This window comes from Myodes glareolus, chromosome 6 (genome assembly GCF_982192425.1).
Source record: "Myodes glareolus chromosome 6, mMyoGla1.1, whole genome shotgun sequence".
Taxonomy (NCBI): Eukaryota; Metazoa; Chordata; class Mammalia; order Rodentia; family Cricetidae; genus Myodes; species Myodes glareolus.
Genome location: NC_142031.1, coordinates 86,560,859 through 86,572,088, shown reverse-complemented (window position 1 = coordinate 86,572,088; position 11,230 = coordinate 86,560,859). Strand labels below are relative to the sequence as shown.

Sequence of the window (11,230 nt, the reverse complement as noted above, 5' to 3'; positions counted from 1 at the left end):
CAGCACCCAATGCTCTCAGCACCCTATGCTCTCAGCACCTATGCTCTCAGCATCCCATGCTCTCAGCACCCTGAGCAGTTTTTCTCCTTGTAGCTTCTGCTGCTTCCTATGGAGAAGAAACTACATTGCTAAAAGCTAAGATGAAAGTAGTATTCATCAAAACGGATGCATTATTTAAAACTGTGCATCTCTCTAAAAGAACTGCTTTAATAAGTAAAGATGAAAATTCTAAGAGACCCGATGGTACAGGTCATGGTACTGTGTTAAAAAGGTAATAATTTCCTTTTAATTATGTAGTGGTACATTTTACAATACAGCACATCTTAGACTGGACAGTTCTAGTTGTTCCCAAGTTCGGGTGTGTCTACATGACAGTACCAGATGGAATTTGTTGCATCAATGATTATGTGTATTTAAAACTTGGGTGGAGAAGCTAAAGAGAAGGCTCAGTGGTTAAGAGCACTGGCTGTTCTACCAGAGGACCCAGGTTTGATTCCCAGCACCCACATGGTGGCTCACAATCATCTTTAACTCCAGCTCCAGAGAATCTGATGCCTTCATCTGGCCTCTGCAGGCCACACATACATGCAAGTGAAATACCTATACATATAAAATAAAATAATTAATATAAGAACACAACCAAATCAGAAGTGCCTTTTCCCACATTCCCATCAACACTGGATGTTACCAATCTATTGAATTTTTAATAATCCAACCAGCTCTTACCATTTCTTTGTTTTGACTTAATACACAGAGAAGGGCACTGTCTATGTCAGGGTTTTTATTGCTGTGACGAGACACCATGACCACGACAGCTCTTATAAGGAAAACATTTAATTGGGGCTGGCTTACAGTTCAGAGGCATGGCAGCACATGGTGCTGGAAAGACAGCTGGGAGTTCTACATCTGGATCAGCAGGCAGCAGAAAGAAAGTGAGAGACAGTGGGTCTAGCTTGCGCATCTAAGACCACAAAGCCCACCCCCATCAACTCACTTCCTCCAACAAGGCCACACCTCCTAATATGCCACTCCTTATGGACCTATAGGGGTCATTGTCATTCAAACCACCATAGGCCCCATGCTCCTTCACTTCAGGTATCCTTGTAGTGGTATTTTATTTGTATTTTAGTAAATAAAGCTAATTTGAAGTTCAGGAAAGTAAAACAGCCTTACTAGACAGCCTTACAGACCAGGCAATGGTGACACACACCTTTAATCCCAGGAGCCACACTAGTTTGCCATAGAAACTGGGTGGTGCATGCCTTTAATTCCAGCACTAGAGAGGAATAGAAAATGGGAGGAGACAGCTCTCAGACACAGTCTCATTTTGAGATTCCTAGAGGCAGGATCACCATTTCAGACTGAGCCAGTGACTGGCTGCTTTCTTTTCTGACCTTCAAGTTGAACCCCACTATTTGTATCTGGGTTTTTATTAATCATGCTACAAATCCTCCACATTCTGTCTGCTGACACCTGCATGAGGCTTCCCTACAACTTAAGCCTTGAGCTCTCCACCTGTCTCTCTTAAAAGTACAAAGGATCGTTTACTTATGTGATGGGGCACGCAGGAACCACACGGGGAGAGAGTACTTAGACACTGACAAACAGAACATTGGAAAGACTTCAAGGTGGTTCACCCTGTTATAGTTGGCTGTGGCATCTTTTCTTTCCTTCTTCTTCTTCTCCTTCTCCTTCTTCAAGGTTTTTCAAGTCAGGTTTTCTCTGTGTTACAGCTCTGGCTGTCATGGAGCTCACTTTGTAGACCAAGCTGGTCTCGAACTCACAGAGATTCACCTGCTTCTGCCCCTTGAATGCTGGGATTAAAGGCGTGTGCCACCACTGCCCAGCCCATGACATCTTTTCATTTTAAGAAAGGTAGCATTTGTGTATTTTAAGTGGTTAATTCTTTTTTAAATTTGTTTTTTATTTATGTGACCGTGTGTGTGTGTGTGTGTGTGTGTGTGTGTCTATGTATGCCATATATATGCCACATGTGTGTGAGTGTACATGGATGCCAGAAGACAGCATCAGCTCCTCTATAGCTGGAGTTACAGGGGGTTTGAGATGCCCAACATAGGGGTTAGGAACTGAACTTGGGTCCTCTGAAAGAGAGCAAATGCTCTTAACCTCTGAGTCATCCCTCCGGTTTCAAAGAACAACAATCTTTAAAGAGTGCTTAAAAGCCAGGTGCTGTGGTGTATGTCTGTAATCCCAGAACTTGGGAGACAGAGGCAGAGACAGGGGGACCAGGAGTTTAAGACCAGCCTCTGCTACACAGTGAGTTTGAGGCCAGCCTGGTCAACATGAGATCCTATCTCAAGAAAGCAACCAACTAACCAACAAAAACCAAAAGCCCCAAAATAATTTTGAAGATCTTCCAATTATGACAGAATCGTTTCAGAAGCTCCTGGGTGCTTGTGACCAGTACCCACGGCGGCATCCAGACACCAGCTGTCTGTCCATGGTGACTGCTCAAGGGCTTCCCATTTAGGATTTGGCTTCTGTACAGCAACATTTATGCTTCTTAATACATAATGCAATGCCGGCTAAAAATAAGAAATATAAGAAGTTTGATAAAACAAGCAAATGGGGACCATAAAATGGCAGTTCCACAGACTTGAATAAAGATGAACTTCATTCTCCAGACTCACAAATTGCACTCAGCTAATCAAAATGTTTGTGTGGCTCATCACAATGCCTCTTGAATAGCAGAAATCAAAGCCATGAAAGGAAACTATAGTGGCCATTACATGCTGTTTGACCTTTCATTGTCAGGAATAAAGACAGTCATAGTCCACTCTAGTAATTTGCAGGATGGCACATGCACACGGCAATTGGAACCCTTTTGGTTCATCTCATCATTCAAACACAAAAACATGGAAGTAAAAAAAAAACAACAACAACAATTTTTTTTCAGTGCAAAAGGCATAAATTTCGAACATTCATTTAGGAAACAGTTTTTGTCTATTTCTGATGCTACAATGAGTCATTGCATTTCATACATTTTAATGTACAGTACATTCATTCCTATGCCAGGATGACAATGTTATTTTAAAACTTATCTGTTAACACTGCAAGCCTTCCCCACACCTTACATAATAAACATTTTGTTATTTGGCATATGGGAAAGAATGAGACTCTTTTTACATTACAGGTATTACAGGTTTTAACTATCCATTTGCCTAGAGAAATTTTAGTATTTTATTTTTTAAAAATCACTGTTTTATTACACAACTTTCAGAATGATTCAGATGATTTCAAGGTAGAGGGGTTGATGGATAGGCTGGGGGAAGGAAGAGGCGGAGGGTCCTGAGTTTATGACCAGCCCGGGTTACATGGTGAGACTGAGTCTTAGAAAATTAATGTTAGTGTGCTGGAATGAGTTATGTGGGGAAAACATTCTCCACTTGGGGTTTCTGGATTTAGAGGAAACCGGTGCAAGAAACTTGAGCCCCTTAGGATGTATAAAGAGCAGAGACTCCTTGTGTCCTGATCTCTGGAGACAGTCTGAGAAGGGTAGGCAGTCTGCAGCGTTCAGGTTTGGCCTGTGGTCCTGGCACCCTCTCTCCTTCTCCCATCTCAGTATTACCCCCTCTAGGTTCCTCCCCAAGAGCCTTAGTTTCTTTGGGACCCAAGCTATTCATGTTCCCTATAGCATCTTTCCCTATACACAGTGGGGATCCCCACTATCCGTACACATAGGTATACATAGTGGCTGATCCCCACTATTGGCTGAGCTAATGAAACAGCGGGTATACAAGAGGGACCGGGAGAACAAAAGCTGGATTCTCAGTAGTGACTCTACAGCTCACGATTTACCAGGTGGCTCTGCCTGAGACTCTTCATGGCTTAGTCAGTGTTCTGTTGCTGTGAAGAGACGCCATGACCAAGGAAACGCTTACAAGAGAAAGCATTTAATTGGGGGCTGGTTTACAGTTCCAACGGTTTAGTCCATTATCATCATGGAGGAGAGCATGGTGGCATGCAGACAGGTGCTGTGTAGGAGCCCAGGTGTGACTCAGTTTCCACTTGGAGTCCATTTTGACTTATAAGTCATTTGAGTTTAAGCTTGCTTGCTCTGCTGTTTCCAGAAACCTTGAGGGCTGTGAGAGACTTCTGATTCTGCCCATGAGAAAAGAACACTCTGTCTAGTAGAAAGTATCCTGCTGATGGCAAACCTCAGGCACATCAAGATAGAAAGTGAGGCTGCCCCCAGCAGCAAGCGATGTTAGTTAGAAGGCTGCTCACTCAAGGACAGGAATGGTCTTGGGATTAGATACGGACTGAATTTCTGTGCTGCGCTTTGTTCTGCTTTTGCGTATAAGCAAGTTCTGAAACAAACTCTGGGCTGTTTGGCTGTTTCAGCATGACCAAACAGACCTCCCAATTCTATCCCATATTTTCTGTCTCTGTTCCTTTCATCTGACATTTCCTCAGCCTTAATGACCCCCATCCAGGAACCCTAGCTGATTTCGTAGGAGCGGGCGCCTATAGTGCTGAGGCAGGAGCAGAATGCTACACCATGATCCATAGGCAGAGAGAGACTCTGGGTTTTGGCATGGACTTTTGAAACCTTAAAGCCCACCCGCAGTGACACAGTTCCTCCAGCAAGGCCACACCTTCTCAAGTAGTGCCTCTCCCAGATTAATAGCATTCAAAAAAAAAATAGCGTAAACCAATGGGAGACATTCTTATTCAAACCACCACACAGGGACAGATTCCCCAAATGCTAGTCAATTTGGGAAGATGCTGTAAGCCGCTTCACAGCTTTCTTATTTACTGGGAGCTGTGCCCTTCGTACAGCATTGAGAAACCAATAGCCCCTACCCTCCACACATTTACTTTCTCACCCATTTCCAGCTTCAGGGAGGAACTTTCTTCAAAGTCAGTGCTGCCCTCATTGACCCTGGACTTGTCCACCCAGACTCTCAGGAGCCCAGAGGCTGGCATGCTGCAGTGTACTTCACGTCTTACCACGACATGCTTGAGGCCTGGTGGCAGGGTACTGTGTTGGGACCTAGTGGAGTCCTGGCCTTCCTACTCACCTCCCCTGTTGGTGACCTCTCTTGCCCTTGTTGTTCTGGGTTTCTGAGAAACTTACAAGTTCCCTGCTCTCAGAGTTGTTTACCCACCCTGCTTCCTGAGTACGCATTGCCTTGTCACTAACCCGAGGTCTCCATCCTGTTGGCCCACCTGTCTGGGTTAGGTACGCCCCTTTGGTGACGTACAATAAGGGCTTCTGATTCTGTAACATCCGGAGTGTGTGTTTCACTAATCCTCACGTCCTTCACGTCCTTCGCTCCGACTTGGCATCCAGGCTGCGCTGGTGTGATAGTACTGGTCACCCCTTTCTGGTGTAGGTCTCCTGAATTTTACAAAACCATCGGGGGGAGGGGGGACTCATCTGACTCCTTTCTCTACAGACACTCCGGTCTGCATGTGGATACTGGACACTCCACTGTTTGTTTTTTGTTTTATTTATTTATTTATTTACTTACTTACTTTTGTTTGTTTGTTTTTTGGAGACAGGGTTTCTCTGGGTAGCCCTGCTGTTCTGGAACTTACTCTCTAGATCAGACTAACCTCAAACTCAGAGCTTCTCTTGCCTCTGCCTCTGAAATGCTAAGATTAAAGACCACTGCAACCAGCTCTTTCTTTTTCTCTGTGTGTCTCTCTTTAATTTGTTCCGTTTTGTATCATGGTTTCATAATGAAGTTCAAGCTGGCATGGAACGGTGGCACAGCTGACCATGAATTCACATCAGTCCTCCTGCCTCACCTGGAATTACAGGTTAGAAGTACCACATCTGGCTGGTCTTTCAGTTTTCTAAAGATACCTTCATCGCTACTGTTGTGTGAAGTATCTGATATGTCCACATTGTCAATCTGGCCGCTGTTACCTCTCCTGCTCAAATGTCAAATCTGTTCCCACAGAGCTGGCCACAGTGATGGCCTTCACTCTGCCCTATCACTTACTCAAGCCCCATGTATCCACCCCCACCCCTGCCTCCCATCACATCTAGTGTCCTGGCCAATCTGCTGTTTCATGTTCTCGTTTTCTCTCTCTTAGGAAAGCAGAGGTCACCAAACAAGGTGACCAATATGTTGGCAGGAGCTTAGGTGGCAAAGTGAGTGAGAGTCTGGCCCCAGGGCGGGGTTGGGGGTGGGGGGGAGGGAGGGGTGGATTTGGAAAGGATTGCTAACCACCTGAGGCATGCAAAGTGCCTAGGACAAAAAATATACTCTCAAGGCTTTTGTTGTTGTTATAAGATGAAACAAACGAATCCATAGCACTACAACGAATATAACAGACCCAGCACGGATTCTATTCCTTTTTACCACTTCCGTAGTAGAGGATGATTTTTTACCCTTTATTAGCATCTACTCAGTGTATGAAGTGATGGGTTTCGCGACATTGATGAAAGCCTATCAGGTACTTTGATAATACTCATTCTCCTCTACCTTCTCCTACCCCGCATCCTGCCCTTTGTCTCCTTCCCAAGTAGCCTTCCTGCTATTTTCTTCCCCATTTTTAAAATTTATTTTTTAAATTAAGTGTAGGCATGTGTTTGGAACTGGAGTTTAAGGAGGGGTGTGAGCCGCAGGTTGTGGGTGATGGAAACCGAACCCGCTTTCTCTGCGGTATTCCGAACCTCCAGTCTCTCCCCTTATATTTTCATAAAGCACGGTGTTTGTAAAGTTCTGTAACGAGGAAAAGGGACTCACAGAGTACACAGGGCCCATAAGTTATCACTTGGGCCTGGGTCCAGTGTTCTGATATTTCTAGTTTGGGGAAAGAAACGGATATTCCGAGATTTCTAGCTCCTTTGGTTTTAAACGGTGGAACTTAGTTTTAAGATGACAGGAAAGGAAACACCGGCAGCTTGGACCCCGAGGCCCCTTCGGGCTGAGCCCTCCGGGCCTCTGCCGCTCGCCCCCGCACCATCGGAAGGGCGGGTCGGGGATCGGGGTTCGCTTCCCGGGGACGGCAGCCGCGGGGTCGCTCGGTCCGCCCCTGCCAGGCCGGCCTGCGCGTGCTGGGGGCTGGGCCGCTGGGAGCGAAGCTCCGCGGAGGACGCCGCCGCTCTCCTGCAGGCTCGGCCGTGCGAACCCGTCCCCGCGGCCCCTAGGGGAACCCTCGCCGAGTCTCTTCCGGATCCTTCGGTCCCCAGACACCGGCTGATACCCGTGAGTCCGCTTCGGAGTTACGGGAGGCTGGAGTCCCGAGAGGCGCCCGTGGCGGCAGTTGCGCATGCTCCACCGACGCCTCCCTAGGCCTGATAGAGCCTTCGCGAGGCCGGCACAGCGGAGCTCCAGTGGCGCAATCGGTTAGCGCGCGGTACTTATACAGCAGTACATGCAGAGCAATGCCGAGGTTGTGAGTTCGAGCCTCACCTGGAGCACGATCCTTTTGGCGCTAAGCTTTGCGGCTATTTTGTATTAGTACAGGAAGAAATCAGGGTTCCCTTAGTCTTCTCGCTTCCTGCCTCAGCCCGAACGGGGAAACAATTCGCTGAGGAGTTACGCATTCGTTTTCCGAGCGCCTTTGCCGCTGAGTAGTATCAAGCCAGCAGTGGAACTCCGACGGCTGCCGACTGCCGTTCCCGGGCTTTAGGCGGGTGTTTAAAACGCATCCAGGACCAGGGATGCACACCGAGATCCTAGGCTCTCCAGTAGCGGGGTGGCTTCCTGCGGGCTCCCCGCCGCTGCCCTCGCCCGGATCCAGGCCACTGCTTCCGGGTGGCTTTCCAGGACCAAATGGCCCACGAGCGTGGCACCTGGGTGAAGGACCTGCCCCATTCCCTAGCATTAGACCCCCCTGCCTGCAGCCCCTCCCCAAACCCGGGTTCAAGGCACCCCACCCTCCCCTGGCATTTGTAGCTGGGACCAGTGACTGGGAAATTTCCATTTCCCCCTTCCTAAAGCCCTGCTCTCACTCAGGAATGGCGGCCACCAGAGGAGGCGTCTCGTCTTCTCAGCTAGCAGCCGCCCTAGCCCGGAATCCAACACTCAGGGATGCCTACCTAACCCTCGTGCTCAGGCCGCATCCTCCCATACCCTGAACACCCTGACTCTTGCTCGGCAGAACAGAGGCCCAGTAAATCCCGAGCCTGGAAACAAATGTGAGTTCTGTGAAAAATAAAATAAAAACTTTGCTTATTTAAACAAACGGGCTGGAGAAATGACTCCGTGGTTAAAAGTGGGCCCTGCTCTTGCCAGAGTCCAGCTCTCAGCAGCCACTTCGGCAGCTCACACCCTCCTGTAACTCAGCTCCAGGGGGCCCTGCTGTCTGACCTCCTTGGACACCAGCACTCAAGAGCAAGGACACACACTCACACAATTAGAAATAAATCTTAAACAACAACAGCATAGGCCCGAGATTCCTGCCACCAAAGGCACCTGGAGGTTAGAGGACAGCTTAGGACAGTCAGGCCTCCCCTGGCAGGGCATGGAATTCCGTTCCTCAGGTTTGCATGGAAACGCTTACCAGATAAGCCTTCTCACAGCCCCCAGACCCTCGCTGGGTTTCTTTGATTAGTAAACAATATTCCATTGTACAGATGATCTTCATTGCCAAAAACAAAAACAAAACAGTATTTCCAAGAGAAAATTTGTTGGAAAATCTCTTTTCAAAAGAGAATTGATTTTTTAGACATATATGGCATTAAAAGTGATCAGATTTGCCAAGTGTCTGTTTCCAGCCCTCAGCAGTTACTATTGCGGCTTGGTGTTAAAACATCGCCCCCAAACCACGTGCCAACTGATGGGCTTTGAAGGGAGTGATTGGATGAGGAGTCTCAGATCTCTTAGTCAGTTAGTGGGTTCTTCATTGGACTGTTGGGAAGTGGGGGAGATGTCATATATGGTGAGACCCAGCTGAGGAAGTGGGTCCCTGGTTGGGGGTGTGCCCCTCTGAACTTTACCTTGTGCCCCACACTTTCCTCCTCTGTTTCCCAGCAGCTGAGCCCCGTCCTCTACTGCCCGCTCCTGCCATCTGTGGGAAGCAAAGCACCAGTCATGAACAGAAGAAACATTTGTTTTTCACCGGTATTTTGTCATGATGACAGAAAACAACCATGAACAAACACAGACCACTGGAAGATGCCTTTGTCCAGTCACATGGAAGAACCCTGTACAAAACCCCAGCTCCTATTCAAAAGCTGTAGAACTTTCTTTTAAGGCAGCTTGCTCCATTTTTCTAATAACTCTGAGGATCAGAGCAGGGTGTGGCTTTCCCTGGGGAGGTAAGGATGGGTCTGTTCTGTGTCCCGGCACTAACAGATCGAACAGTTTCACCAAAATCTAACAACAAACCAATTGGTTTACTGGGTTACACGGAGTGTGGAGAGTGTGGGTGTGGGTTACTATGGAATGTGTGTATCTACATATATCACGGAGAAGCCCACCCCGAAGAACTGTTGCCCTGGGCCTCTGCAAGCCCTGCAGGGAGCTCTTGAGTTAGTCTCCTCCCCTCAGCAGTTAGTAACGCTCATCTGATCTTGGAGAGGGCCTTGGAATCTTATAAGTTCTGGAAGCTTCCGGAGACTTCTCAGTTTAGTTCACTTCCTGGGTCTCACAAACCTCCCATCAGGAAGGATGTTTCAGTTCTGAGAAATATTTGTTCCGTAGCCAATACTCTTCTTAAACATGCTTCTGGTCCCTCCTGCTTGCAGTTGGCCTAGCCAGTGACTTTGCAAACTAATTTCTGGTCAGATAGGAAGTGGAACTACATCGTCTAGAAATCCAAACTATTGTTTGTATTTTATTTTATTGTTTGGAAATTATTGTTGGGCAAACAAAGAAAAAACAACACCTCAACAGATTGGAAAGTGTATCATCTGATTAATTTTACTGTGGTGTTGATAGGGGGGTTCAGGCTTTGATGAGCAATGAAATCAAACGAGGGCAGGTGAGCTGGTTCAGTGAGGTAAAATCTCTTGGCACTCAAGTCAAATAACCTAAGTTTGATGCCTGAATCCAAGGCAGAAGAAGAGAACCAGCTCCCCAGAGCTACCCTCTGGTGCCCGTATGAACACTGTCACACATACATGCCGGGGTACAACCTCCTATACCATAATATTTTTAATTAAGTAAAAATATCTGTGAGAGAAAGCTTAACAAACCACAAAATGCCATAGCACAGTTATCAGCAGGCCCAAGGGATTAGGCCTGTGGACAACAAATGGTAGCATCGTGGAGGAAGGTGGCTGAATCTGAGGTACAGGAACTGCAAAGGACATGGTAGCTGAGCGGCTCCCAGCAGGAGAGAAACCTGATGTACCCCAGGCTGACGTCAGCTTTGGGGGTGGCTTGAAGACAGACTCATCAATGCTGTGAGGGACACCCCAAAGGAGTGCAGTGTGGTAGAGTCTGGAGGCAGAGTATAGTCAACAGGGACAAATGTTCTGACAAATGACAGAGATGTGCTGCGATGGAGATTGTCGAATGGCTGCATCCAGCTTGGAGTTCAGTTTGTGTGGTTGCCTGGCTCGGCTGCTGTTCCCTTATAGCTCTGCACTCAGCTGTGTGACCTCCGCTGTAATGTCAGCTCCTGATGCGGTACCATTGCACGGGGGCGTGTCGGGGCCACGGGACACCCTGTAGAACAAATCTGCCCAGGAGTCAAGCTTCATTTAGCTTGCTGGAACTGACTTGCAAAATGTTTACATTTTAGAAGACAATTTACGGTCATGTTGGGCAAAATTCACAGAAATGATCCTATCTAATGTTCTAACTTCTAATGAAAAACTGGAAAGCAGCCCACTTGGGGCCCATGTTTCCTCGGTGGCGGCACCTGGCTTTCCCTCTCAGGATGTCTCTGTAGTGTGTGGTTTCCATCACCCCTGCCGTCGTAGTCATCAGACCTGAGTGTCTGTCACGTGTGACAGTGATGGGTCTTTGCCTGAGGTGGCTGTCACATTTTACTTTGATCATCTTTCGAGTCAGCAATTACTTTTATTTGTTTGTTGTGTATAGTATGCGACGGGTATGTGTGTGTGTGTGTGTGTGTCTGTACCACAGTGTGCATGCAAAAGTTAGAGGACAACTTTTTAGGAGTTGGTTCTCTCCTTCCACTGTTTGAGTCCCGGGCTCCAACTCAGACCAACAGGCTTGGTGACAAATGACCTCATCCACTGAGCCAGCTCACCAGGTTTCACCCATCTCCACCCCCCACACCACCCCCACCCTTGTTCAAGGCCTTTTTTTGAGACGGGGCGGGGGGGGGGGGG

General features: G+C 47.5%; 1 non-coding gene and 1 pseudogene across 2 annotated transcripts; both read left to right on the top strand.

The window, feature by feature from the left end:
- Nucleotides 1-6,562: 6,562 nt before the first annotated feature.
- LOC146894323 (uncharacterized) lies at nucleotides 6,563-9,822 on the top strand (annotated as a pseudogene). Its single transcript, XR_015738215.1, has 4 exons — nucleotides 6,563-6,591; nucleotides 6,684-7,147; nucleotides 7,182-8,122; nucleotides 8,958-9,822. The product of XR_015738215.1 is annotated as an uncharacterized LOC146894323 (transcript).
- Trnai-uau (transfer RNA isoleucine (anticodon UAU)) lies at nucleotides 7,310-7,402 on the top strand. Its single transcript is given in 2 exon segments — nucleotides 7,310-7,347; nucleotides 7,367-7,402. It is a non-coding gene; the product is annotated as a tRNA-Ile (tRNA).
- Nucleotides 9,823-11,230: the final 1,408 nt, after the last annotated feature.